General features: G+C 44.7%; 9 non-coding genes and 5 pseudogenes across 9 annotated transcripts; all 14 read left to right on the plus strand.

Annotated features, from left to right (window-relative positions):
- Window positions 1–134: 134 nt before the first annotated feature.
- On the plus strand, window positions 135–226 carry LOC141203360 (U2 spliceosomal RNA; annotated as a pseudogene).
- Window positions 227–1,015: 789 nt separating this feature from the next.
- LOC141203255 (U2 spliceosomal RNA) lies at window positions 1,016–1,193 on the plus strand (annotated as a pseudogene).
- A 1,121-nt stretch (window positions 1,194–2,314) lies between these two features.
- On the plus strand, window positions 2,315–2,505 carry LOC141203767 (U2 spliceosomal RNA). The gene has a single exon (XR_012274793.1). It is a non-coding gene; the product is annotated as a U2 spliceosomal RNA (small nuclear RNA).
- Window positions 2,506–3,620: 1,115 nt separating this feature from the next.
- LOC141203812 (U2 spliceosomal RNA) lies at window positions 3,621–3,811 on the plus strand. The gene has a single exon (XR_012274837.1). It is a non-coding gene; the product is annotated as a U2 spliceosomal RNA (small nuclear RNA).
- A 1,115-nt stretch (window positions 3,812–4,926) lies between these two features.
- Window positions 4,927–5,018, plus strand: LOC141203362 (U2 spliceosomal RNA; annotated as a pseudogene).
- Window positions 5,019–5,780: 762 nt separating this feature from the next.
- Window positions 5,781–5,983, plus strand: LOC141203239 (U2 spliceosomal RNA; annotated as a pseudogene).
- Window positions 5,984–7,095: 1,112 nt separating this feature from the next.
- Window positions 7,096–7,286, plus strand: LOC141203816 (U2 spliceosomal RNA). Its single transcript, XR_012274841.1, has one exon. It is a non-coding gene; the product is annotated as a U2 spliceosomal RNA (small nuclear RNA).
- A 1,115-nt stretch (window positions 7,287–8,401) lies between these two features.
- On the plus strand, window positions 8,402–8,592 carry LOC141203722 (U2 spliceosomal RNA). The gene has a single exon (XR_012274750.1). It is a non-coding gene; the product is annotated as a U2 spliceosomal RNA (small nuclear RNA).
- Window positions 8,593–9,707: 1,115 nt separating this feature from the next.
- LOC141203723 (U2 spliceosomal RNA) lies at window positions 9,708–9,898 on the plus strand. Its single transcript, XR_012274751.1, has one exon. It is a non-coding gene; the product is annotated as a U2 spliceosomal RNA (small nuclear RNA).
- Window positions 9,899–11,013: 1,115 nt separating this feature from the next.
- LOC141203724 (U2 spliceosomal RNA) lies at window positions 11,014–11,204 on the plus strand. The gene has a single exon (XR_012274752.1). It is a non-coding gene; the product is annotated as a U2 spliceosomal RNA (small nuclear RNA).
- Window positions 11,205–12,319: 1,115 nt separating this feature from the next.
- Window positions 12,320–12,510, plus strand: LOC141203726 (U2 spliceosomal RNA). Its single transcript, XR_012274754.1, has one exon. It is a non-coding gene; the product is annotated as a U2 spliceosomal RNA (small nuclear RNA).
- A 1,263-nt stretch (window positions 12,511–13,773) lies between these two features.
- Window positions 13,774–13,946, plus strand: LOC141203192 (U2 spliceosomal RNA; annotated as a pseudogene).
- A 1,115-nt stretch (window positions 13,947–15,061) lies between these two features.
- On the plus strand, window positions 15,062–15,252 carry LOC141203727 (U2 spliceosomal RNA). Its single transcript, XR_012274755.1, has one exon. It is a non-coding gene; the product is annotated as a U2 spliceosomal RNA (small nuclear RNA).
- A 6,100-nt stretch (window positions 15,253–21,352) lies between these two features.
- LOC141203246 (U2 spliceosomal RNA) lies at window positions 21,353–21,548 on the plus strand. The gene has a single exon (XR_012274368.1). It is a non-coding gene; the product is annotated as a U2 spliceosomal RNA (small nuclear RNA).
- Window positions 21,549–22,027: the final 479 nt, after the last annotated feature.

The following is a 22,027-nucleotide window of genomic DNA, read 5'->3' on the forward strand; positions in this document are numbered from 1 at the left end:
GCCGAAAAGTGCAGGCATGTAAGGGATCTAGAGGTTGACAACATGTCTTCTTAACGGGAGTCCAGGAGCTCATCTCCACAAATGGACTTTTCAGGATCCTTGGGTGGCTCCGTAGTTTGAAACCAATTCTGGTTATCGCTTCTCGGCCTTTTGGCTAAGATCAAGTGTAGTATCTTTCGAAAAGGCGGTTTTGGATGTTGGCCGCCCTAGTAGATTGATACATTATGCACACTGGGGTTTAGGCGCTTGTTAGTACGCCAGGTGGCTAATATAGTCATCTGGTGGAAAGCATGGCCCCCCAGGATCGACGCCATTGGGCCGGGGAAGATCGAAAGCCCGAAGTGTGAAGTGCCCCAGGAGTGGTGACCCTGGGGTGCCTTAACTCACTGGGATTGGGAACCCCACTTGAGTTTATGGCACATTTGCACAAGCACTTTAAATTTTCTTTCTTCGCACACACCCTTATTCCGGGCCTTCTGGCCTTAGGATGGGGAATTTTTCAATTCCCGGTCGAAGGTCCGGGCAGTATTATACTGTGAAACCTTCACTATTTATTTAATTTCTTTGTCACTGTGTGTCCACTTATTCACGTGTGTCACGTCCTACTAGGATTTTGTCGGGATGCGGTTCCCTTACGGGTTCCTCTCTTGGCAGGTCTAGGGGGGGAGTGTGTGGCCATCAGGTTCCGCTCCCCCCTGAACCCCCCTGGCTCTCCTCTTTTGGGAGGAGAGCGTTGTTGGCTCCCCTCTTCCGGGAGGGGAGCACAGTCTTTGGCTCCCAGTGCCTTGCTCGGGTGAGAACTCGGGCAGGTGCTGGGGGTAAGATTGGGTCGCCTCTGGCTCCGGCTGGAGGTGGCTATTTGTCCCTGTTCCTCGCTGTGGCCTTCTGGCTCGGAGGGACGGGGAATGGTTTGGGGGACCCTTCTCCTTTTGGAGAGGGTTTCAAGAAGACCAGCATCCTAGTGCACTTTTTTTGTGGCACTTGTCACTTTTTTAAGCGCACTCGGGTTTTGTACACGAATTCGGGCTTTCGATAAAAAATCTGTTCTTATCAGTTTAATATCTGATACGTCCCCTATCTGGAGACCATATATTAAATGGATTTTTAGAACAGGGAGATGGAAAAAGAGCTTGCTCTGTCCACTCCACGCATTGACCTGGTATTGCAGTATCTCCAGGACCGGTGCACCCCTTCTTTAATGCAGTTTCTAAAATCAGAAAGAATTGAATTCAATGTTTTTTGTTCATTTTGCTTGTTTGTCGGATTTTGGGATGGACTCTTTGGCTTTGCTTTTCTTCTCCTCATTAGATTTTTCATGTTCAAAGTTGCAGAAGCCAGATTACAAGCTCATTTTGGTTCAACTTCAGCAACTGTGCATTGCATTGCCATGTAATGTGATGCAATGCTATCTTTCTAGCTCTCCCTTTTTACTTCCTTTTGGATAAACAGACATATTAGGCAAGCATTTTGGAGCTTTCACCTAAATAACTACAGGTGGTGAGATAAGCTGCACAATATAATTGACCTTTCAGTATATTGTTGCACACACACCATCTATTTAGCAAATGCCCTTGTTATCAACAGCAGCCTTTTAAACTCACCTGAGCTAACAGGTATGTGCGCTGGTTACTCTGCTGCGCTTAAAATTTCTTTTTTGGTTTGCTACAATGCCTTTTCTGAAACGTTGTCTCCTTCTGCTGGAACACTGACTTCTTTCATTTAATGCCTGCAGACTATAAAAGAGAACCCAACCCAAAAAGTTTGGTTGATTAGTCTGTGGCATTCTGTTAAACTGTTGCTTATGGCGGTCTCTGTGAGCTTCTCAGCGACATTCAGCCAGCCAGGTATCCTGCCTGCAGTAGATGGAATGTGGCAATGGAACGCTGGCTGCGCGTGTCATAATAGGCTCTGAGCCTTTATATACCTGTGCACAGCAGCAGCCACCTTCAGTCTGCTGCTGGACAGCCAGCAGCAGCAGCAGCAGCAGCAGGAGAGGTATGTAATCAGGAGCCCTCCTGCTAAGGGTAGACAGCTGCTCGTTCCACCCCACCCCCCGCCTTAATTGGTTCTCCTCCCTTCCAACGGTGTTGAGGCGGGTGGGAACAGCAGGGGGTGAAGGTGCTGTGTTTAAAGAGGTGGAGTTATGCAGATCTAAAACGCGTGGATTGCAGCAGCAGCAAGCCGAAAAGTGCAGGCATGTAAGGGATCTAGAGGTTGACAACATGTCTTCTTAACGGGAGTCCAGGAGCTCATCTCCACAAATGGACTTTTCAGGATCCTTGGGTGGCTCCGTAGTTTGAAACCAATTCTGGTTATCGCTTCTCGGCCTTTTGGCTAAGATCAAGTGTAGTATCTGTTCTTATCAGTTTAATATCTGATACGTCCCCTATCTGGGGACCATATATTAAATGGATTTTTAGAACAGGGAGATGGAAAAAGAGCTTGCTCTGTCCACTCCACGCATTGACCTGGTATTACAGTATCTCCAGGACCGGTGCACCCCTTCTTTAATGCAGTTTCTAAAATCAGAAAGAATTGAATTCAATGTTTTTTGTTCATTTTGCTTGTTTGTCGGATTTTGGGATGGACTCTTTGGCTTTGCTTTTCTTCTCCTCATTGGATTTTTCATGTTCAAAGTTGCAGAAGCCAGATTACAAGCTCATTTTGGTTCAACTTCAGCAACTGTGCATTGCATTGCCATGTAATATGATGCAATGCTATCTTTCTAGCTCTCCCTTTTTACTTCCTTTTGGATAAACAGACATATTAGGCAAGCATTTTGGAGCTTTCACCTAAATAACTACAGGTGGTGAGATAAGCTGCACAATATAATTGACCTTTCAGTATATTGTTGCACACACACCATCTATTTAGCAAATGCCCTTGTTATCAACAGCAGCCTTTTAAACTCACCTGAGCTAACAGGTATGTGCGCTGGTTACTCTGCTGCGCTTAAAATTTCTTTTTTGGTTTGCTACAATGCCTTTTCTGAAACGTTGTCTCCTTCTGCTGGAACACTGACTTCTTTCATTTAATGCCTGCAGACTATAAAAGAGAACCCAACCCAAAAAGTTTGGTTGATTAGTCTGTGGCATTCTGTTAAACTGTTGCTTATGGCGGTCTCTGTGAGCTTCTCAGCGACATTCAGCCAGCCAGGTATCCTGCCTGCAGTAGATGGAATGTGGCAATGGAACGCTGGCTGCGCGTGTCATAATAGGCTCTGAGCCTTTATATACCTGTGCACAGCAGCAGCCACCTTCAGTCTGCTGCTGGACAGCCAGCAGCAGCAGCAGCAGGAGAGGTATGTAATCAGGAGCCCTCCTGCTAAGGGTAGACAGCTGCTCGTTCCACCCCACCCCCCGCCTTAATTGGTTCTCCTCCCTTCCAACGGTGTTGAGGCGGGTGGGAACAGCAGGGGGTGAAGGTGCTGTGTTTAAAGAGGTGGAGTTATGCAGATCTAAAACGCGTGGATTGCAGCAGCAGCAAGCCGAAAAGTGCAGGCATGTAAGGGATCTAGAAGTTGACAACATGTCTTCTTAACGGGAGTCCAGGAGCTCATCTCCACAAATGGACTTTTCAGGATCCTTGGGTGGCTCCGTAGTTTGAAACCAATTCTGGTTATCGCTTCTCGGCCTTTTGGCTAAGATCAAGTGTAGTATCTGTTCTTATCAGTTTAATATCTGATACGTCCCCTATCTGGGGACCATATATTAAATGGATTTTTAGAACAGGGAGATGGAATAAGAGCTTGCTCTGTCCACTCCACGCATTGACCTGGTATTGCAGTATCTCCAGGACCGGTGCACCCCTTCTTTAATGCAGTTTCTAAAATCAGAAAGAATTGAATTCAATGTTTTTTGTTCATTTTGCTTGTTTGTCGGATTTTGGGATGGACTCTTTGGCTTTGCTTTTCTTCTCCTCATTGGATTTTTCATGTTCAAAGTTGCAGAAGCCAGATTACAAGCTCATTTTGGTTCAACTTCAGCAACTGTGCATTGCATTGCCATGTAATGTGATGCAATGCTATCTTTCTAGCTCTCCCTTTTTACTTCCTTTTGGATAAACAGACATATTAGGCAAGCATTTTGGAGCTTTCACCTAAATAACTACAGGTGGTGAGATAAGCTGCACAATATAATTGACCTTTCAGTATATTGTTGCACACACACCATCTATTTAGCAAATGCCCTTGTTATCAACAGCAGCCTTTTAAACTCACCTGAGCTAACAGGTATGTGCGCTGGTTACTCTGCTGCGCTTAAAATTTCTTTTTTGGTTTGCTACAATGCCTTTTCTGAAACGTTGTCTCCTTCTGCTGGAACACTGACTTCTTTCATTTAATGCCTGCAGACTATAAAAGAGAACCCAACCCAAAAAGTTTGGTTGATTAGTCTGTGGCATTCTGTTAAACTGTTGCTTATGGCGGTCTCTGTGAGCTTCTCAGCGACATTCAGCCAGCCAGGTATCCTGCCTGCAGTAGATGGAATGTGGCAATGGAACGCTGGCTGCGCGTGTCATAATAGGCTCTGAGCCTTTATATACCTGTGCACAGCAGCAGCCACCTTCAGTCTGCTGCTGGACAGCCAGCAGCAGCAGCAGCAGGAGAGGTATGTAATCAGGAGCCCTCCTGCTAAGGGTAGACAGCTGCTCGTTCCACCCCACCCCCCGCCTTAATTGGTTCTCCTCCCTTCCAACGGTGTTGAGGCGGGTGGGAACAGCAGGGGGTGAAGGTGCTGTGTTTAAAGAGGTGGAGTTATGCAGATCTAAAACGCGTGGATTGCAGCAGCAGCAAGCCGAAAAGTGCAGGCATGTAAGGGATCTAGAGGTTGACAACATGTCTTCTTAACGGGAGTCCAGGAGCTCATCTCCACAAATGGACTTTTCAGGATCCTTGGGTGGCTCCGTAGTTTGAAACCAATTCTGGTTATCGCTTCTCGGCCTTTTGGCTAAGATCAAGTGTAGTATCTTTCGAAAAGGCGGTTTTGGATGTTGGCCGCCCTAGTAGATTGATACATTATGCACACTGGGGTTTAGGCGCTTGTTAGTACGCCAGGTGGCTAATATAGTCATCTGGTGGAAAGCATGGCCCCCCAGGATCGACGCCATTGGGCCGGGGAAGATCGAAAGCCCGAAGTGTGAAGTGCCCCAGGAGTGGTGACCCTGGGGTGCCTTAACTCACTGGGATTGGGAACCCCACTTGAGTTTATGGCACATTTGCACAAGCACTTCAAATTTTCTTTCTTCGCACACACCCTTATTCCGGGCCTTCTGGCCTTAGGATGGGGAATTTTTCAATTCCCGGTCGAAGGTCCGGGCAGTATTATACTGTGAAACCTTCACTATTTATTTAATTTCTTTGTCACTGTGTGTCCACTTATTCACGTGTGTCACGTCCTACTAGGATTTTGTCGGGATGCGGTTCCCTTACGGGTTCCTCTCTTGGCAGGTCTAGGGGGGGAGTGTGTGGCCATCAGGTTCCGCTCCCCCCTGAACCCCCCTGGCTCTCCTCTTTCGGGAGGAGAGCGTTGTTGGCTCCCCTCTTCCGGGAGGGGAGCACAGTCTTTGGCTCCCAGTGCCTTGCTCGGGTGAGAACTCGGGCAGGTGCTGGGGGTAAGATTGGGTCGCCTCTGGCTTCGGCTGGAGGTGGCTTTTTGTCCCTGTTCCTCGCTGTGGCCTTTTGGCTCGGAGGGACGGGGAATGGTTTGGGGGACCCTTCTCCTTTTGGAGAGGGTTTCAAGAAGACCAGCATCCTAGTGCACTTTTTTTGTGGCACTTGTCACTTTTTTAAGCGTACTCGGGTTTTGTACACGAATTCGGGCTTTCAAAAAAATCTGTTCTTATCAGTTTAATATCTGATACGTCCCCTATCTGGGGACCATATATTAAATGGATTTTTAGAACAGGGAGATGGAAAAAGAGCTTGCTCTGTCCACTCCACGCATTGTCCTGGTATTGCAGTATCTCCAGGACCGGTGCACCCCTTCTTTAATGCAGTTTCTAAAATCAGAAAGAATTGAATTCAATGTTTTTTGTTCATTTTGCTTGTTTGTCGGATTTTGGGATGGACTCTTTGGCTTTGCTTTTCTTCTCCTCATTGGATTTTTCATGTTCAAAGTTGCAGAAGCCAGATTACAAGCTCATTTTGGTTCAACTTCAGCAACTGTGCATTGCATTGCCATGTAATGTGATGCAATGCTATCTTTCTAGCTCTCCCTTTTTACTTCCTCTTGGATAAACAGACATATTAGGCAAGCATTTTGGAGCTTTCACCTAAATAACTACAGGTGGTGAGATAAGCTGCACAATATAATTGACCTTTCAGTATATTGTTGCACACACACCATCTATTTAGCAAATGCCCTTGTTATCAACAGCAGCCTTTTAAACTCACCTGAGCTAACAGGTATGTGCGCTGGTTACTCTGCTGCGCTTAAAATTTCTTTTTTGGTTTGCTACAATGCCTTTTCTGAAACGTTGTCTCCTTCTGCTGGAACACTGACTTCTTTCATTTAATGCCCGCAGACTATAAAAGAGAACACAACCCAAAAAGTTTGGTTGATTAGTCTGTGGCATTCTGTTAAACTGTTGCTTATGGCGGTCTCTGTGAGCTTCTCAGCGACATTCAGCCAGCCAGGTATCCTGCCTGCAGTAGATGGAATGTGGCAATGGAACGCTGGCTGCGCGTGTCATAATAGGCTCTGAGCCTTTATATACCTGTGCACAGCAGCAGCCACCTTCAGTCTGCTGCTGGACAGCCAGCAGCAGCAGCAGGAGAGGTATGTAATCAGGAGCCCTCCTGCTAAGGGTAGACAGCTGCTCGTTCCACCCCACCCCCCGCCTTAATTGGTTCTCCTCCCTTCCAACGGTGTTGAGGCGGGTGGGAACAGCAGGGGGTGAAGGTGCTGTGTTTAAAGAGGTGGAGTTATGCAGATCTAAAACGCGTGGATTGCAGCAGCAGCAAGCCGAAAAGTGCAGGCATGTAAGGGATCTAGAGGTTGACAACATGTCTTCTTAACGGGAGTCCAGGAGCTCATCTCCACAAATGGACTTTTCAGGATCCTTGGGTGGCTCCGTAGTTTGAAACCAATTCTGGTTATCGCTTCTCGGCCTTTTGGCTAAGATCAAGTGTAGTATCTGTTCTTATCAGTTTAATATCTGATACGTCCCCTATCTGGGGACCATATATTAAATGGATTTTTAGAACTGGGAGATGGAAAAAGAGCTTGCTCTGTCCACTCCACGCATTGACCTGGTATTGCAGTATCTCCAGGACCGTTGCACCCCTTCTTTAATGCAGTTTCTAAAATCAGAAAGAATTGAATTCAATGTTTTTTGTTCATTTTGCTTGTTTGTCGGATTTTGGGATGGACTCTTTGGCTTTGCTTTTCTTCTCCTCATTGGATTTTTCATGTTCAAAGTTGCAGAAGCCAGATTACAAGCTCATTTTGGTTCAACTTCAGCAACTGTGCATTGCATTGCCATGTAATGTGATGCAATGCTATCTTTCTAGCTCTCCCTTTTTACTTCCTTTTGGATAAACAGACATATTAGGCAAGCATTTTGGAGCTTTCACCTAAATAACTACAGGTGGTGAGATAAGCTGCACAATATAATTGACCTTTCAGTATATTGTTGCACACACACCATCTATTTAGCAAATGCCCTTGTTATCAACAGCAGCCTTTTAAACTCACCTGAGCTAACAGGTATGTGCGCTGGTTACTCTGCTGCGCTTAAAATTTCTTTTTTGGTTTGCTACAATGCCTTTTCTGAAACGTTGTCTCCTTCTGCTGGAACACTGACTTCTTTCATTTAATGCCTGCAGACTATAAAAGAGAACCCAACCCAAAAAGTTTGGTTGATTAGTCTGTGGCATTCTGTTAAACTGTTGCTTATGGCGGTCTCTGTGAGCTTCTCAGCGACATTCAGCCAGCCAGGTATCCTGCCTGCAGTAGATGGAATGTGGCAATGGAACGCTGGCTGCGCGTGTTATAATAGGCTCTGAGCCTTTATATACCTGTGCACAGCAGCAGCCACCTTCAGTCTGCTGCTGGACAGCCAGCAGCAGCAGCAGCAGGAGAGGTATGTAATCAGGAGCCCTCCTGCTAAGGGTAGACAGCTGCTCGTTCCACCCCACCCCCCGCCTTAATTGGTTCTCCTCCCTTCCAACGGTGTTGAGGCGGGTGGGAACAGCAGGGGGTGAAGGTGCTGTGTTTAAAGAGGTGGAGTTATGCAGATCTAAAACGCGTGGATTGCAGCAGCAGCAAGCCGAAAAGTGCAGGCATGTAAGGGATCTAGAGGTTGACAACATGTCTTCTTAACGGGAGTCCAGGAGCTCATCTCCACAAATGGACTTTTCAGGATCCTTGGGTGGCTCCGTAGTTTGAAACCAATTCTGGTTATCGCTTCTCGGCCTTTTGGCTAAGATCAAGTGTAGTATCTGTTCTTATCAGTTTAATATCTGATACGTCCCCTATCTGGGGACCATATATTAAATGGATTTTTAGAACAGGGAGATGGAAAAAGAGCTTGCTCTGTCCACTCCACGCATTGACCTGGTATTGCAGTATCTCCAGGACCGGTGCACCCCTTCTTTAATGCAGTTTCTAAAATCAGAAAGAATTGAATTCAATGTTTTTGGTTCATTTTGCTTGTTTGTCGGATTTTGGGATGGACTCTTTGGCTTTGCTTTTCTTCTCCTCATTGGATTTTTCATGTTCAAAGTTGCAGAAGCCAGATTACAAGCTCATTTTGGTTCAACTTCAGCAACTGTGCATTGCATTGCCATGTAATGTGATGCAATGCTATCTTTCTAGCTCTCCCTTTTTACTTCCTTTTGGATAAACAGACATATTAGGCAAGCATTTTGGAGCTTTCACCTAAATAACTACAGGTGGTGAGATAAGCTGCACAATATAATTGACCTTTCAGTATATTGTTGCACACACACCATCTATTTAGCAAATGCCCTTGTTATCAACAGCAGCCTTTTAAACTCACCTGAGCTAACAGGTATGTGCGCTGGTTACTCTGCTGCGCTTAAAATTTCTTTTTTGGTTTGCTACAATGCCTTTTCTGAAACGTTGTCTCCTTCTGCTGGAACACTGACTTCTTTCATTTAATGCCTGCAGACTATAAAAGAGAACCCAACCCAAAAAGTTTGGTTGATTAGTCTGTGGCATTCTGTTAAACTGTTGCTTATGGCGGTCTCTGTGAGCTTCTCAGCGACATTCAGCCAGCCAGGTATCCTGCCTGCAGTAGATGGAATGTGGCAATGGAACGCTGGCTGCGCATGTCATAATAGGCTCTGAGCCTTTATATACCTGTGCACAGCAGCAGCCACCTTCAGTCTGCTGCTGGACAGCCAGCAGCAGCAGCAGCAGGAGAGGTATGTAATCAGGAGCCCTCCTGCTAAGGGTAGACAGCTGCTCGTTCCACCCCACCCCCCGCCTTAATTGGTTCTCCTCCCTTCCAACGGTGTTGAGGCGGGTGGGAACAGCAGGGGGTGAAGGTGCTGTGTTTAAAGAGGTGGAGTTATGCAGATCTAAAACGCGTGGATTGCAGCAGCAGCAAGCCGAAAAGTGCAGGCATGTAAGGGATCTAGAGGTTGACAACATGTCTTCTTAACGGGAGTCCAGGAGCTCATCTCCACAAATGGACTTTTCAGGATCCTTGGGTGGCTCCGTAGTTTGAAACCAATTCTGGTTATCGCTTCTCGGCCTTTTGGCTAAGATCAAGTGTAGTATCTGTTCTTATCAGTTTAATATCTGATACGTCCCCTATCTGGGGACCATATATTAAATGGATTTTTAGAACAGGGAGATGGAAAAAGAGCTTGCTCTGTCCACTCCACGCATTGACCTGGTATTGCAGTATCTCCAGGACCGGTGCACCCCTTCTTTAATGCAGTTTCTAAAATCAGAAAGAATTGAATTCAATGTTTTTTGTTCATTTTGCTTGTTTGTCGGATTTTGGGATGGACTCTTTGGCTTTGCTTTTCTTCTCCTCATTGGATTTTTCATGTTCAAAGTTGCAGAAGCCAGATTACAAGCTCATTTTGGTTCAACTTCAGCAACTGTGCATTGCATTGCCATGTAATGTGATGCAATGCTATCTTTCTAGCTCTCCCTTTTTACTTCCTTTTGGATAAACAGACATATTAGGCAAGCATTTTGGAGCTTTCACCTAAATAACTACAGGTGGTGAGATAAGCTGCACAATATAATTGACCTTTCAGTATATTGTTGCACACACACCATCTATTTAGCAAATGCCCTTGTTATCAACAGCAGCCTTTTAAACTCACCTGAGCTAACAGGTATGTGCGCTGGTTACTCTGCTGCGCTTAAAATTTCTTTTTTGGTTTGCTACAATGCCTTTTCTGAAACGTTGTCTCCTTCTGCTGGAACACTGACTTCTTTCATTTAATGCCTGCAGACTATAAAAGAGAACCCAACCCAAAATGTTTGGTTGATTAGTCTGTGGCATTCTGTTAAACTGTTGCTTATGGCGGTCTCTGTGAGCTTCTCAGCGACATTCAGCCAGCCAGGTATCCTGCCTGCAGTAGATGGAATGTGGCAATGGAACGCTGGCTGCGCGTGTCATAATAGGCTCTGAGCCTTTATATACCTGTGCACAGCAGCAGCCACCTTCAGTCTGCTGCTGGACAGCCAGCAGCAGCAGCAGCAGGAGAGGTATGTAATCAGGAGCCCTCCTGCTAAGGGTAGACAGCTGCTCGTTCCACCCCACCCCCCGCCTTAATTGGTTCTCCTCCCTTCCAACGGTGTTGAGGCGGGTGGGAACAGCAGGGGGTGAAGGTGCTGTGTTTAAAGAGGTGGAGTTATGCAGATCTAAAACGCGTGGATTGCAGCAGCAGCAAGCTGAAAAGTGCAGGCATGTAAGGGATCTAGAGGTTGACAACATGTCTTCTTAACGGGAGTCCAGGAGCTCATCTCCACAAATGGACTTTTCAGGATCCTTGGGTGGCTCCGTAGTTTGAAACCAATTCTGGTTATCGCTTCTCGGCCTTTTGGCTAAGATCAAGTGTAGTATCTGTTCTTATCAGTTTAATATCTGATACGTCCCCTATCTGGGGACCATATATTAAATGGATTTTTAGAACAGGGAGATGGAAAAAGAGCTTGCTCTGTCCACTCCACGCATTGACCTGGTATTGCAGTATCTCCAGGACCGGTGCACCCCTTCTTTAATGCAGTTTCTAAAATCAGAAAGAATTGAATTCAATGTTTTTTGTTCATTTTGCTTGTTTGTCGGATTTTGGGATGGACTCTTTGGCTTTGCTTTTCTTCTCCTCATTGGATTTTTCATGTTCAAAGTTGCAGAAGCCAGATTACAAGCTCATTTTGGTTCAACTTCAGCAACTGTGCATTGCATTGCCATGTAATGTGATGCAATGCTATCTTTCTAGCTCTCCCTTTTTACTTCCTTTTGGATAAACAGACATATTAGGCAAGCATTTTGGAGCTTTCACCTAAATAACTACAGGTGGTGAGATAAGCTGCACAATATAATTGACCTTTCAGTATATTGTTGCACACACACCATCTATTTAGCAAATGCCCTTGTTATCAACAGCAGCCTTTTAAACTCACCTGAGCTAACAGGTATGTGCGCTGGTTACTCTGCTGCGCTTAAAATTTCTTTTTTGGTTTGCTACAATGCCTTTTCTGAAACGTTGTCTCCTTCTGCTGGAACACTGACTTCTTTCATTTAATGCCTGCAGACTATAAAAGAGAACCCAACCCAAAAAGTTTGGTTGATTAGTCTGTGGCATTCTGTTAAACTGTTGCTTATGGCGGTCTCTGTGAGCTTCTCAGCGACATTCAGCCAGCCAGGTATCCTGCCTGCAGTAGATGGAATGTGGCAATGGAACGCTGGCTGCGCGTGTCATAATAGGCTCTGAGCCTTTATATACCTGTGCACAGCAGCAGCCACCTTCAGTCTGCTGCTGGACAGCCAGCAGCAGCAGCAGCAGGAGAGGTATGTAATCAGGAGCCCTCCTGCTAAGGGTAGACAGCTGCTCGTTCCACCCCACCCCCCGCCTTAATTGGTTCTCCTCCCTTCCAACGGTGTTGAGGCGGGTGGGAACAGCAGGGGGTGAAGGTGCTGTGTTTAAAGAGGTGGAGTTATGCAGATCTAAAACGCGTGGATTGCAGCAGCAGCAAGCCGAAAAGTGCAGGCATGTAAGGGATCTAGAGGTTGACAACATGTCTTCTTAACGGGAGTCCAGGAGCTCATCTCCACAAATGGACTTTTCAGGATCCTTGGGTGGCTCCGTAGTTTGAAACCAATTCTGGTTATCGCTTCTCGGCCTTTTGGCTAAGATCAAGTGTAGTATCTGTTCTTATCAGTTTAATATCTGATACGTCCCCTATCTGGGGACCATATATTAAATGGATTTTTAGAACAGGGAGATGGAAAAAGAGCTTGCTCTGTCCACTCCACGCATTGACCTGGTATTGCAGTATCTCCAGGACCGGTGCACCCCTTCTTTAATGCAGTTTCTAAAATCAGAAAGAATTGAATTCAATGTTTTTTGTTCATTTTGCTTGTTTGTCGGATTTTGGGATGGACTCTTTGGCTTTGCTTTTCTTCTCCTCATTGGATTTTTCATGTTCAAAGTTGCAGAAGCCAGATTACAAGCTCATTTTGGTTCAACTTCAGCAACTGTGCATTGCATTGCCATGTAATGTGATGCAATGCTATCTTTCTAGCTCTCCCTTTTTACTTCCTTTTGGATAAACAGACATATTAGGCAAGCATTTTGGAGCTTTCACCTAAATAACTACAGGTGGTGAGATAAGCTGCACAATATAATTGACCTTTCAGTATATTGTTGCACACACACCATCTATTTAGCAAATGCCCTTGTTATCAACAGCAGCCTTTTAAACTCACCTGAGCTAACAGGTATGTGCGCTGGTTACTCTGCTGCGCTTAAAATTTCTTTTTTGGTTTGCTACAATGCCTTTTCTGAAACGTTGTCTCCTTCTGCTGGAACACTGACTTCTTTCATTTAATGCCTGCAGACTATAAAAGAGAACCCAACCCAAAAAGTTTGGTTGATTAGTCTGTGGCATTCTGTTAAACTGTTGCTTATGGCGGTCTCTGTGAGCTTCTCAGCGACATTCAGCCAGCCAGGTATCCTGCCTGCAGTAGATGGAATGTGGCAATGGAACGCTGGCTGCGCGTGTCATAATAGGCTCTGAGCCTTTATATACCTGTGCACAGCAGCAGCCACCTTCAGTCTGCTGCTGGACAGCCAGCAGCAGCAGCAGCAGGAGAGGTATGTAATCAGGAGCCCTCCTGCTAAGGGTAGACAGCTGCTCGTTCCACCCCACCCCCCGCCTTAATTGGTTCTCCTCCCTTCCAACGGTGTTGAGGCGGGTGGGAACAGCAGGGGGTGAAGGTGCTGTGTTTAAAGAGGTGGAGTTATGCAGATCTAAAACGCGTGGATTGCAGCAGCAGCAAGCCGAAAAGTGCAGGCATGTAAGGGATCTAGAGGTTGACATGTCTTCTTAACGGGAGTCCAGGAGCTCATCTCCACAAATGGACTTTTCAGGATCCTTGGGTGGCTCCGTAGTTTGAAACCAATTCTGGTTATCGCTTCTCGGCCTTTTGGCTAAGATCAAGTGTAGTATCTGTTCTTATCAGTCGTATCCTCATGCTATGTAAATATGATGTAGAATTCTGTGTGTACTGGGCTGCGGCACTGTACACTGTCTGTTAACTTATTTTTTGTGCTAATAAAAGATATATTCAATCAAAAAAAATCTGTTCTTATCAGTTTAATATCTGATACGTCCCCTATCTGGGGACCATATATTAAATGGATTTTTAGAACAGGGAGATGGAAAAAGAGCTTGCTCTGTCCACTCCACGCATTGACCTGGTATTGCAGTATCTCCAGGACCGGTGCACCCCTTCTTTAATGCAGTTTCTAAAATCAGAAAGAATTGAATTCAATGTTTTTTGTTCATTTTGCTTGTTTGTCGGATTTTGGGATGGACTCTTTGGCTTTGCTTTTCTTCTCCTCATTGGATTTTTCATGTTCAAAGTTGCAGAAGCCAGATTACAAGCTCATTTTGGTTCAACTTCAGCAACTGTGCATTGCATTGCCATGTAATGTGATGCAATGCTATCTTTCTAGCTCTCCCTTTTTACTTCCTTTTGGATAAACAGACATATTAGGCAAGCATTTTGGAGCTTTCACCTAAATAACTACAGGTGGTGAGATAAGCTGCACAATATAATTGACCTTTCAGTATATTGTTGCACACACACCATCTATTTAGCAAATGCCCTTGTTATCAACAGCAGCCTTTTAAACTCACCTGAGCTAACAGGTATGTGCGCTGGTTACTCTGCTGCGCTTAAAATTTCTTTTTTGGTTTGCTACAATGCCTTTTCTGAAACGTTGTCTCCTTCTGCTGGAACACTGACTTCTTTCATTTAATGCCTGCAGACTATAAAAGAGAACCCAACCCAAAAAGTTTGGTTGATTAGTCTGTGGCATTCTGTTAAACTGTTGCTTATGGCGGTCTCTGTGAGCTTCTCAGCGACATTCAGCCAGCCAGGTATCCTGCCTGCAGTAGTTGGAATGTGGCAATGGAACGCTGGCTGCGCGTGTCATAATAGGCTCTGAGCCTTTATATACCTGTGCACAGCAGCAGCCACCTTCAGTCTGCTGCTGGACAGCCAGCAGCAGCAGCAGCAGGAGAGGTATGTAATCAGGAGCCCTCCTGCTAAGGGTAGACAGCTGCTCGTTCCACCCCACCCCCCGCCTTAATTGGTTCTCCTCCCTTCCAACGGTGTTGAGGCGGGTGGGAACAGCAGGGGGTGAAGGTGCTGTGTTTAAAGAGGTGGAGTTATGCAGATCTAAAACGCGTGGATTGCAGCAGCAGCAAGCCGAAAAGTGCAGGCATGTAAGGGATCTAGAGGTTGACAACATGTCTTCTTAACGGGAGTCCAGGAGCTCATCTCCACAAATGGACTTTTCAGGATCCTTGGGTGGCTCCGTAGTTTGAAACCAATTCTGGTTATCGCTTCTCGGCCTTTTGGCTAAGATCAAGTGTAGTATCTGTTCTTATCAGTTTAATATCTGATACGTCCCCTATCTGGGGACCATATATTAAATGGATTTTTAGAACAGGGAGATGGAAAAAGAGCTTGCTCTGTCCACTCCACGCATTGACCTGGTATTGCAGTATCTCCAGGACCGGTGCACCCCTTCTTTAATGCAGTTTCTAAAATCAGAAAGAATTGAATTCAATGTTTTTTGTTCATTTTGCTTGTTTGTCGGATTTTTGGATGGACTCTTTGGCTTTGCTTTTCTTCTCCTCATTGGATTTTTCATGTTCAAAGTTGCAGAAGCCAGATTACAAGCTCATTTTGGTTCAACTTCAGCAACTGTGCATTGCATTGCCATGTAATGTGATGCAATGCTATCTTTCTAGCTCTCCCTTTTTACTTCCTTTTGGATAAACAGACATATTAGGCAAGCATTTTGGAGCTTTCACCTAAATAACTACAGGTGGTGAGATAAGCTGCACAATATAATTGACCTTTCAGTATATTGTTGCACACACACCATCTATTTAGCAAATGCCCTTGTTATCAACAGCAGCCTTTTAAACTCACCTGAGCTAACAGGTATGTGCGCTGGTTACTCTGCTGCGCTTAAAATTTCTTTTTTTTTTTGCTACAATGCCTTTTCTGAAACGTTGTCTCCTTCTGCTGGAACACTGACTTCTTTCATTTAATGCCTGCAGACTATAAAAGAGAACCCAACCCAAAAAGTTTGGTTGATTAGTCTGTGGCATTCTGTTAAACTGTTGCTTATGGCGGTCTCTGTGAGCTTCTCAGCGACATTCAGCCAGCCAGGTATCCTGCCTGCAGTAGATGGAATGTGGCAATGGAACGCTGGCTGCGCGTGTCATAATAGGCTCTGAGCCTTTATATACCTGTGCACAGCAGCAGCCACCTTCAGTCTGCTGCTGGACAGCCAGCAGCAGCAGCAGCAGGAGAGGTATGTAATCAGGAGCCCTCCTGCTAAGGGTAGACAGCTGCTCGTTCCACCCCACCCCCCGCCTTAATTGGTTCTCCTCCCTTCCAACGGTGTTGAGGCGGGTGGGAACAGCAGGGGGTGAAGGTGCTGTGTTTAAAGAGGTGGAGTTATGCAGATCTAAAACGCGTGGATCGCAGCAGCAGCAAGCCGAAAAGTGCAGGCATGTAAGGGATCTAGAGGTTGACAACATGTCTTCTTAACGGGAGTCCAGGAGCTCATCTCCACAAATGGACTTTTCAGGATCCTTGGGTGGCTCCGTAGTTTGAAACCAATTCTGGTTATCGCTTCTCGGCCTTTTGGCTTAGATCTTGTATCTGGTCAGAAGGATCCTATAGTGTCTCCCCCTCGGCCTTGCAGCATCGCCACTTAGGTGGCTTAAGCTGCCTGCTGCTATTGGGGGGGTCCAGAGGAAACGAGAGGTGATAATGGGCGTCAAGATTCGCTATGCCGGGACCGATGATATTCGGGTCAAAAATGCTTTTCGCATTGATATTGAGGAGTCGAGGAGGAATTTCTTTAACCTGCGGTTCTTGGTGGAAGTCGTCATCTTCAAGATTTTGAATGTTGGTCGTGGAGACATCATTTGCCTACAGGAGTTCCCAAAGAATGGCCGGTACGTTTTAGTCCTTGATCGTATGGCAGCTTGCCAGAATCTTTTCAAGACTCTAAAGGATCAGCAAGCCTTGGATCATCCGGCTCTTGATGGGCTTACATTTACGGTATTGTATACTAAGGGGGAAGTGCCAGTTGTTGTGTTTATGCACAACCCCCTTGTGGATGTGGAGGACATTACTAGATTCCTGAACCGTCATTGCAGCTATGTGTCCTACTCACACAAGGTGAGGAATGAGGTGGGCTTGTGGACTGGCAAACACAAGTTTTTTGTACGGTTCCAGGAGGACCCCCAGGGACCTGGGGGTATCCACTACCCTCCCCTCAGTTTTGCCATCGGGAGGGATAGAGGGTATATGTATTTTCCTGGTGCTCCGCGGTTTTGCAGGAAGTGTAAATCCTTTGGACACTACCAAGAGGACTGCACGGTGGAGAAGTTTTGTGGGAAATGCAATAAAGAGGGTCATCTGGCAATGGAGTGTACTAACTCCATGGTTTGTAATGCATGTGGCGAGGAGGGACACGCTTTCAAGGACTGTCCCCATCGTTCCAGGTCATATGCAGAGGCCGTGTCCCCACGTCCTACTACTGCCGCCACTATTGGTGAGGCGATCGAGGCAGTAAGGGACTTCATGGAAGAGATGGAGCAAGCACCCGATCCTGCTGGTGGAAGCGCTGTTGAGATAGAGCCTGCAGATATGTCAATTCTGCTTGATGTGAGTGGTGAGGGAGAAGTGAGCGGTTCACTCTCCACAACGCCGGTGTTGGCTTTGGAAAGCTCAGAGGCAATTCATGAAGGTGGTGGTGGCCAGGGTGACTTCACCGGGGCTGTGGTGAGGCCCCCTGATGAGGACTCTGATGTGTCTTCTGCAAAGAAGTTCCGGCCAGATTTTTCACCTGCCAGTATTGGGAGCATCAGCCCCTTAAGTGATAGGAGCTATCCCGAGAGCTACAGTGCCTCTCCTAGGAGGTCTTTTTTGGAGGAGGGGGCCAGCATTCTCTGCTTAACATCAGGAATCGAGTTTCAAGACGAGAAAGGTTGACTCTTCGGTGGGGGGTATGTTCTTTTTTACCGAATATGGTTAAAAAATGGGCTCCAACATGGGCTGTAGTGTACTGTCAATAAATGTAAGGCTTATAAAATCTAAGCCTAGAAGATTGGCTATACTGGAAGAACTAAAAAATCTTGGAGCAAATATTTACTGTCTGCAAGAGTGCGGAATTGAAGAGTCACCTCCTGAAAAGGACTGGGTATATGGGCATAGCATTTGGTCAGGTTCAATGACAAACAAAAATGATGGTGTGGGGATTTTGTTGGGGAATAGGGATTTAAGTTTTGAAAATTATATGGTGGTGGAGCCAGGTCGTTGTATAATGGCAGTGGTTAAGGGGAGAGGGTGGAGGGTGAAAATTGTTAACGTGTATTGTCCAATTAACAAAGGGGATAGGTTAGCACTATTAGAGAAAATACGTTTATTTTTGCCTGGAAGGATTCCAATATTATTAGTTGGTGATTTCAATTGTGTTTCTGAAGGGGAAATTGATGTCACAGGTAAGGTCCTTAATCAAATTACATCTGATTTTTCTTTTTTAGATGCAGCGGAATTTTTGAGTAAGCCACCACCGGCCACATATAGAGCTGATAGGGGAGGAATAGTGTCCAGGATTGACCGCATGCTGTATACAAATAGAGGTTTGGTGTGTAAATTTTTTAAACAGCATGTTTTTTCTTTCACAGACCATGAATGTTTGTGGGGTATGTTTGAAGGTGATAAAAAAATGGTGCATGGTGTTGGGGTATGGAAGCTAAATGTTAGGTTGTTAGAGGATGTTAGGGTTATGAGAGACTTCGAAAGTAAGTATGAATGGTGGAGGTCTAGGAAAAATAATTTTGTGGATGTGACTGTATGGTGGGATTGGGTGAAAGTGGAAATTAAGAATTTTTTTAGGAGGTGGGGTTATAAAAAAGCAGCAATTGAAAGAGGCAGATTTAAAGATTTAAATATGAGGATTGAGTGGTTACATAAAATGAGTATGAAAGGAATTGATGTTAGTGATCAACTCAGAGGAGCGAGAGATGAGATGAAGTGTGTTTTGGAAAAGCGTGGGAAGGAAATTATTTTTAGGACGAGAGTTGAGCATTTGGATATGGATGAGAAGTGTACGAGGTACTTTTTTAAAAAAATGTGCAGTAAAAAAGATGAGTTGGATGAGGTTGTAAATGATAATGGTATGACTGTGGTTGGAAGGGAAGTGTTGGATGAGGTACATAGTTTCTATAGTAGTTTATTTGAGTCTAAATGGGTGGATGGGGGTTTGAAAGAGCATGTGTTAGGTATGTTGGAGAGTCAGCTTGAAGCAGGGGAACGTGAATGTTTGAGTGAGGATATTGTTTTTGATGAGGTCAAAAAGGCGGTGGATGGTGCGAAAAAGAATAAAACACCTGGGAAAGATGGGTTGCCTGTGGAGTTTTATGTAAAAGCATGGGATGTGATTGGTGTTGATTTTGTGGAGGTATGTCAATATATGTGGATGAATGGTGTACTTTGTAATTCCATGAAAGAAGGAGTAGTTGTTTTACTATGTAAGAAGGGTGAGAAAAAGAATTTGCGTAATTGGAGGCCGATTACATTACTCAATGCAGATTATAAAGTCTTTAGCAAAATTCTGGCTAACCGTATGCGTGGGGTGATTGGAAGTGTGGTTGGTGATGATCAAGTGTGCGCGGTGCCAGGTAGGTGTATGACTGATAACCTCTTGTTGTTGCGGGACGTAATTGGAGATTGTATGTTTAGGAACGGGAAATGTATGTTTTTTTGTGTGGATTTTGAGAAAGCTTTTGATAGAGTGTCGCATGCGTTTATGTTTGAGGTGTTAGTTAGGATGGGTTTTCCTAGTGTTTTTGTGAATGCCATAAGGTGTTTGTATGATGGTGTGGTGAGTGAAGTGTTAGTGAATGGATGTTTGAGTGAGAAGGTGTGCATAAAATCAGGGGTCAGGCAGGGGTGTCCGTTGTCCCCTGTCCTGTTTATAAGTGTGATTGAGCCCCTGTTGTGCATGATTCGGAAAGAGAAAGTGATGAATGGTCTTCTGATCCCAGGGAGTGGTGGAAAGACTGTAAAGGTAATGGGGTATATGGACGATGTTGTTGTGGTGAGTGATAATATGGCTGCTATGAATCGAGCAAGGTTGCTTTTAGATTTCTTTTGTGGTGCATCTGGTTTTAGGGTGAATTGGGGGAAGTGTAGCTTTAAGTGTTTCGGGGATTCGAGTGTTAGGATGGATGGTGTGATATGTGAAGAAGGTGCTATTAAGGTTTTGGGGGTGTGGTTTAACAAAGATCTGAAAGGGAATGAGAGTTGGGATGAATGCGGTAAGAGGATTGAACAGAAGTTAAATTTTTGGAGGTTGCGGGACTTGACATTGTCAGGCAAAGTCCTTATTATTAAGTCAGTGATTCTTCCTATGTTACTTTTTGTGTCAGTGGTTTTTCCAGCCCCTTATAGGGGTTTTAGGCGGATTGAGAAGCTAATTTTTACGTTTTATTTGGGAAGTAAGATGGAAAAACTTAAAAGGGAATATTTGTGTAAGTTACGTGAACATGGGGGAATGGATTTCCCAAATTTTGAATTTTGTCTTGGTTTAAATTATATTAAAACAGTGGTTGTTCTGTTAGGTAGGGATAACAAGACGGCTTTTATGATTAAATATATGGCTGGATGTATGTTGTTTGGGTTGAAATGGATGAGAAGGGATGCAAGAGTGCCTGTTTCGTTTAAATGTCCAGTGTGGTATGAGTTTGTTGAAAAATTTGTTGTCAAGCATGATTTGTTGGATGTTCCTATGGGTGATTTCAAAGTGATAAGGAATGTAAGGAGAAGGATGCGTGTTAGAGAGTTTGAATGTAACATTAGGGGCTTGAGATCGAGTGAAGCGTTGTGTGTATGGAGGAACCTGAGTATAAAAGGAATATCGAATAGGCAGCGTGATATCGTATGGATGAGTTTGCATGAGATTTTGCCTGTGAGAGAGGTACAGAAGAGGAGGGATCTGATTAGAACAGAGGTATGTCCGAGGGATGGATGTGGGGCGAGTGAAACTGTTATGCATTTGGTTTGGAATTGTGATTATGCTCAGAGTGTTTGGAAGGGAGTGGGTGGTTTATGCAAGGAACTAGCGGGCGTGAATTTTATAAATTGGAGAGTGGTAATGTTTGGGATGGGTGCAAGTAGCCGGGTGAAAGAGAGATTGTTGTGGTTGATAATGGCATGTGTAATAGAAAGTCTGTGGGACGTTAGGAATTTGTGTTTATTTAAAAGGAAAATAATCTCAGTTAATATTTGTGTTAGGATGGTTTTGTCAAGGTTATACATAGTTTATTTATGGGACAGCCGTGGCGGTGGTGGCTCTGATTCAGAAGGTTTTTGGAAAGTCAAAAAATGGAGGTCACTGGTAAAGTACCAGTAAGTCCTTGTTTAAGTGTTGTGATCTGTCTTTTTTTATGATAATGGTATGTTTTATAGTTTTTTTGTCCATTCAAAAGGTATTACAACTGTTTCAGTATAAAGTTATAAATATGAAATAAAGAAAGTACCATTATGATGTAAGACTGGGCAACGTAGTATGAGTTTTTATACTATTGATTGTTGCTTGAAAAATTTTACTGAATGGTATAAAAAAAAAAAAAAAAAAAAAATCTGTTCTTATCAGTTTAATATCTGATACGTCCCCTATCTGGGGACCATATATTAAATGGATTTTTAGAACAGGGAGATGGAAAAAGAGCTTGCTCTGTCCACTCCACGCATTGACCTGGTATTGCAGTATCTCCAGGACCGGTGCACCCCTTCTTTAATGCAGTTTCTAAAATCAGAAAGAATTGAATTCAATGTTTTTTGTTCATTTTGCTTGTTTGTCGGATTTTGGGATGGACTCTTTGGCTTTGCTTTTCTTCTCCTCATTGGATTTTTCATGTTCAAAGTTGCAGAAGCCAGATTACAAGCTCATTTTGGTTCAACTTCAGCAACTGTGCATTGCATTGCCATGTAATGTGATGCAATGCTATCTTTCTAGCTCTCCCTTTTTACTTCCTTTTGGATAAACAGACATATTAGGCAAGCATTTTGGAGCTTTCACCTAAATAACTACAGGTGGTGAGATAAGCTGCACAATATAATTGACCTTTCAGTATATTGTTGCACACACACCATCTATTTAGCAAATGCCCTTGTTATCAACAGCAGCCTTTTAAACTCACCTGAGCTAACAGGTATGTGCGCTGGTTACTCTGCTGCGCTTAAAATTTCTTTTTTGGTTTGCTACAATGCC

The sequence above is a fragment of the Phyllobates terribilis genome, unplaced genomic scaffold, assembly GCF_046119375.1.
Source record: "Phyllobates terribilis strain yellow unplaced genomic scaffold, ASM4611937v1 Scaffold_124__1_contigs__length_5142088, whole genome shotgun sequence".
Lineage (NCBI taxonomy): Eukaryota > Metazoa > Chordata > Amphibia > Anura > Dendrobatidae > Phyllobates > Phyllobates terribilis.